Below are 6,000 nucleotides of genomic sequence, written 5' to 3' on the forward strand. Positions count from 1 at the left end.
TTGTGAAAGTTTGTGGGAGTGACGAGAATAAAAGAACCATGGACATTTTTTAGCCTAGCCTTATTTCTTACATGGCTGGTGTCTAGAACCTACACTGCAGCTTTAATAATCTCTGTTAAAGTACTTCGTGTTCGCTTTGGGAGCCATACATTTGCAAAATTATATAGTTATTAAATACTTGCAAGAAGGTGCAAGAAATTATCTTACTTAAGAAATAAATATTTTAGCTAATTGTTCAGTTTTATATTTACAGGCTTTAAGATCTTGTGTTTAAAATATAAACTTGAAAGACTGTGGTGGGTATTAGCCTAACCTGAGAGAACTGTGATGCAACTCAAATTCCAAGTGGGCCAGTAACAATCCGGACACACACTTTACCTGATGCATAGTCATTCACATGTCTCACAGTCTGAAAATGCCTGGTGCTGTCTTATGTTAGTTACTCTGTGCTGTAGTATGCAGTGCTAGGCAGAAAAGACCTGCCTTTAATTGTGCAGTTATTTCTGTGATTGCAATGCCACAATTTCTTGTTTGCCATCCTTAAGACCTTAACAGCTCAAAAAACAGGCTGTCATCTGTTTCTCTTGTTCTGAGGCTAGCTTAAGAATGATTCTGGTCATTATGGTACTTAGAATTATCCTCTTTGAGGGTAAGTTAAAAATGGCAATCAGGGTGTGCTTGAGAACCGGACTTGTTCACCAGTGTCTGGAGTCCTTTCTTTGTCTAAAATACATGAGCATTTTCCACTTCCTATGTGTACTTGCTTTCCTCATGATAACCATGAGTCATTGGCTTCCCCCATTCTTCAGAAGGTAGCTGCAATGAAGTGGATATATTAGGGAGAGCTGGAAGGTATGGGCTAAACCAAGGACGAAATTTTGTATAAAAGGATTGATTCCACAAAATGCTTCTTTCTTGGTACTGCTGAGTTCTTGGTAAAATATGGAATCAGTGAAGAAGCTAGACCATTTCCTCATACTTGCTGCTTTGGAAACAACCTAAGTTACATCATCACTAATTGTTCCTGCCTGCATAGTGATTACCTGTTTTATAATTGTCATTGCCATTGATAGTAGTTGCAGATGTCCATGAGGTCCTTTGCAGTGTTTTGTGTTCCAGGGAATGAAAAAAATTAAATACTAAGGTTAAAACTTGTTCTTTCAAATGATATCCATATCGTTAAAAGTTTTGTATACATGTGTTGTGCAACAACATCAGGTAATTTTCTAAAAATTAAAATGTAAAAACAGTTTTTAAGACTTTATGTGGGAATGTCCCTCTTAAAATAGTATTCTGAATTTAATCTGTGGCCATTAGTTCTAAAAATAAGAAGAATAGTTGTCATACTTCAGAAAACTTTTTCTTCCTTCAATTGGAGAGAAAATGAATTTAACTGTAGGGCACATGCCAAACTAACAGTGAGAAATTAATTTATTACTAGGCAATGGAGAGCATGGAGTAAAAATAGATAAGTACAGTATATGACCCTAATATCAAAGAAATGTAGCAGCCACTTATCTTGGAATATGTCAGGCAGTCTATTATTCAAATCATTCAGGACTGTAATTGGATACAGCTTTTAGAAAACTTATAACTCTACATTCATAGCTGCTGAACATTATAGAAAGCATCAATACAAGAAGTGTTTTACAGTAATGCTCTAGATCTCTTCAAACTTGCAAAACCAAAATATTCCTGAATAGCAACTACAGTGTACAACCTGAGTCTTTGTCCCACAGCTTATTTGGTTTTATAACTCATGTTTTCACATAAAACATTTACCTGTCATATAAAGAGACATATAAGGATATTACAGTTTAACCCAGAAAAAAAAATGATTTTTTTTTTCTGGTAATTTATAGATAACTTTCTTCCTATTGTTTATGGAAAACCTAGTAAATCCATGTTCATGCTTCTGCCCTGGTATGTGTAGTCTACCTTCAAGTGGGCCAGCTTAAACAGGTAACTAAGGCCACTGGAGGCTACTACTGAGGCTTTTATGCATGTGCACACAGAACTCATGCATTTGGACTCAAATTAGTTTTAGATAGTGAAATACCCTTGAAGGCTTGAAAGATAAGTGAAGATATAGTACCAATTAAAAATAGGAAGTGCAAGCCATCAGTGTAAAATGGAAATCTGAAAACATCAGAAATGTGTGTCATCCCTTAAATGGAAATTTTTGAAGAGAGAAAAGGTGGTCTAAAAAGCAAAACTCATAAATGACAGGGAGGGTTATAATGTGCTGGAAGAAGTAATATTGTGAGCAGGAATGGTTAAAGGGGAGAAGAGGATGGGTATGGTTTCAGACAGAGAAGCTAGAGGGGAGTCATCATATGTTCCTGCAGTAACACAACGGATGAGAAAAAAAGCTGAACCACCTGTTCTTCTCTCATTAGGACTTTAGATAGTAAAAATGATCGAGCAACTGGTTCCGTAAATATCTAGAGCCCTAAGCATGCTATGTATGATAATTAAAATATATATATACTTCAGAAAAAAATATTGAGGAGGGAATGCTACTTTGGTAACAAGAAATGTTTATAGTTCAGAAAGGTGTTAGTGCAAGGGAGAACTGACAATTGGATATGAGCTCTTGCAGCAGCAGCAGTTGGATGGAGCAAAAAGCTGTACCAAAGTGTAGGTTGAGATGAGTAGGATTTGAGAGGAGAATATAACGTATGTTCTTTGCCCCCAGTGCATGATAATTTGGGGAAAACATCGAGGCTGAGTGATAAGTGATGTTCGTGATAAAAGCATACAATAAAAGAGGGGAAGGCTCTTGTGGTAAGGTGAGGAGTTACTTATAAAAAATATATTGCTGCAATAATTTAGCTTTTTCATCAATTATTATGCATATTGAGTTATGTCATAGTTGTAGAAGTGGTACTGCTTTACTTAATGGTGTTTTTTTTTGTATATTCAGTGTGTTCTCTTGAAAGTATTATCTACAATAGGTTTTTATTATTTTCTTTTGCTCAGAATTCCATGGAATCTGTTTAGGAAAGGAGTAGTAAATCATACAGTTTCCTGTCCCTTGAATCTTCCACAGAACTCTTAACTAGGATCCACTTTGAGAACTTCTTTAGAGTGGTGATGCGTAGAGCAGAAATAATAGCTTTTGACAAAAGTCAAGGTCAAGCTGCAGACCTGTCAAGCCAGGTGATAAATACATTTAATTTCAAATTTAGCATACTTACGGAATTCCTTGAAAAACAGTAAACATGAACTCCTTCAGTATTCAGATAGAGATACTTTTAGAATAGGATCACCCTTTAAATGATATTTTGATTTCTCGTTTTTTGAGGTAATATTAGCAGGGCAAAACATTCTTATCATTTAGATTACTCTGTCTATTCAGTCTAATTCCACTATAGCAAGTATTACGACTGTCTCTGAAGTATATTCTATTCTTGTGTAAAGGACCTCTTCATGGAAGTACTGTGAACACAGGAACTGAAATAATGAATTATATCATCAGTCTCTAGTCTGTTACGCAGTTTGTGGGAAAGATTAGCTTGAGGTGCTTAAGAATTTGCAAATCCTACAGTAGAGAAATGAAAAGTAGTTCTTCCAAATAGTTATTGGCATGCACTCTGCTTCATGAGCTTTATTTTTTCAAAGCTTCATTAACACTAATTATTATATAACTAGATTTATTTATAATTCGTGTAAGCTCTGGTCTGAGCTCTTCTTGTGTTCTTACCCCAGGAATAGCTATGTCATCAGAATTAACTTGTTAATGACATGAAAGAGCTATAGTGCAATCACTAGTGACAGCAGCAGACTGTATGGAATGGTTTGAATAGATTCTTGCTATTCTGCCCTGGGTTTGTAGAGGTAGTTTGAGTAATTATCATTGTTTTTTAAGTAGTTAGCTTTATATTTTTGTAAATACATATAGTCCTTAAGACACTGCTACATTTTTATTGTCGTATAAAAGTTGTTTCTTTTCTCAGTTTTGAATGTTAGCCACATCTTCTTTTTCATCATGTTTTTGTAGTGATTTTATGTTACAGTAACCTGGGCTTACGGTCTTGGTATCATTTTATGTAGTTTACTACTTGCCCTCTTATTTTCACCCTCTTCTAGAAGATGTTATATCTTTTTGGGGTCTCACCATAGAAAAGCCCTTTCCTGCATATGAAATGTTTATGTTATCCTTTTTCTGAAGCCCACCATTTTATATAATGATTGGAATTGGGGAAGTTTGTTGGGGTGAGTGGGGGAGGAAAGGGCTGGTGGTAAGGTATGCTAAATGCGTGCTGTCCCTGTGCAACCTTATAACTTCTTTGCATTGTTGACCACACTTATACATTAGGCAGAGTGTTTGTAGAGTTCTGCAGAGTTCTCTGTCTGACTTAATTTCTTAATATGAAGATTTTTCCATGTGGAACAGTTTTTAATGTATGCGTGTTGTTTCTACTTTTCTCTACGCTGTGCCATACAAGCTTTGTAACTAACATAATGCTCACCAGAAACGAATTTTGCAAATACTATGTTAGTAAGGTGGAAAATTTGCACCTCTGAAACATGTGAAAATGCATAGTCTTAAAGGTAACAGTTAAAAAGCAACTTTCTTTTTGTGCACCCAAAATTCAGCTATTTAGTTGATTAGGTGTGACTGATGCTTGTGGTAAATCAGCCTGGTTCAGCAGATACAGAACTGGGTGTTACATATGGAAAATGAGTTCTATTTTTGGCTTACTACATGCTGTGTGATCTGGAGGGAGTAACTTAATGTTTTAGTTTTCCATCTGAAAAATGAGGATAATGATGCTTACTCACCTTGGGAAAGCTCTTGGAGAGCTACAAATGAATGTAGCTGCTCATCAGCAGATATTAAACATTGCTAAGAAAGAAAAGGAACAAAACAAAGATCTCCCATATACTTAAATTTGTTATTCCACGTTTATAAAATTTGCTGTAGCAGATGGTGTTCTTAAAATGGTAATGCAACACATCCGTTACATTACATATTTGAAGTTATGTCCTTACATAAATTACTTATAAACACTTTTAAAAATGATAGATTAATTTTTTTAAAACTGCTATATGACTATTTTTTTAAACTAACATACTTAACATAACTAACATAACTAACAAACTAATTCTAATTAGAAATCCATTTATCAATATTTTTAACGTTTATTATTGTTCGGGTCTTAAAAATACCCATCTTATGTTTCCAAATGCATTAATACTTAGCAAGCTTTACATTCAAGAATTAAGAACATTCAGCTTCTTTCCTTTCGAGCAGGTTAGAGAATTGAATTTGAAAGTTCAAACAGGATCGACCTCTCTTTCTTCTGAGTCAGAAATAAATCCTTGGTATGACACGCTGGCACAAATGAAAGTATGCCCAGTTTGGGAGGCATATTTACTGTTACTATGGATAATCTCTTTGATTTAGTTGCTCACCGTGTATTTTAGTACTAGATGTTTTCCAGATTGGTTCTTTTATTTTTATATGTATATGTATACACTTGTATACATATATATGTATGTATATGTATTAATGAATCATTAGGTAATAACTTGTATATTACTTAAATTGTATACAGATTAACCAGGTCTTTGATTAGTAGTGCACCTTCTTTAATGCTGTTTCATTCTTGTCTTGGACTGAACAATATTAAAGCAATATTTCAATACTGTATTTAAAAGTGAAAAGTGCTAAAACTGTAAAGTAAGTGCAGTTAAAATATCACAATCCTATATATAAAAGAGAAATGAAATTTGGAGTGTGGGGGGGAGACTTAAGAAAGAAACTCCTTTAGATAAATTACTCTGAGGAGACCTTTGATCTTCGTTATTCCTTCCATTAAAAATACTTTACTTAAATAAATACTTTACTTATAACTAATTTATTTTTTTTTTTCAGAATTAGATGCTTAATTCTGCAAAAGAATTCAAAGTAGTTTTTCTTTCCAACATGAAATATATGTATATTATACTCCTTCAAATAGGACTGCTAAAAACAGAGTTGGTGCTATGTTG

General features: G+C 34.2%; 1 protein-coding gene across 3 annotated transcripts in view; it reads left to right on the top strand.

Annotated features, from left to right (window-relative positions):
- AP3B1 (adaptor related protein complex 3 subunit beta 1) overlaps positions 1-6,000 on the top strand; it is a 160,676-nt gene that overhangs the window by 106,639 nt on the left and 48,037 nt on the right. The window lies entirely within an intron of this gene.

The sequence above is a fragment of the Anas platyrhynchos genome, chromosome Z (assembly GCF_047663525.1).
Source record: "Anas platyrhynchos isolate ZD024472 breed Pekin duck chromosome Z, IASCAAS_PekinDuck_T2T, whole genome shotgun sequence".
In the NCBI taxonomy this organism is placed as follows: domain Eukaryota; kingdom Metazoa; phylum Chordata; class Aves; order Anseriformes; family Anatidae; genus Anas; species Anas platyrhynchos.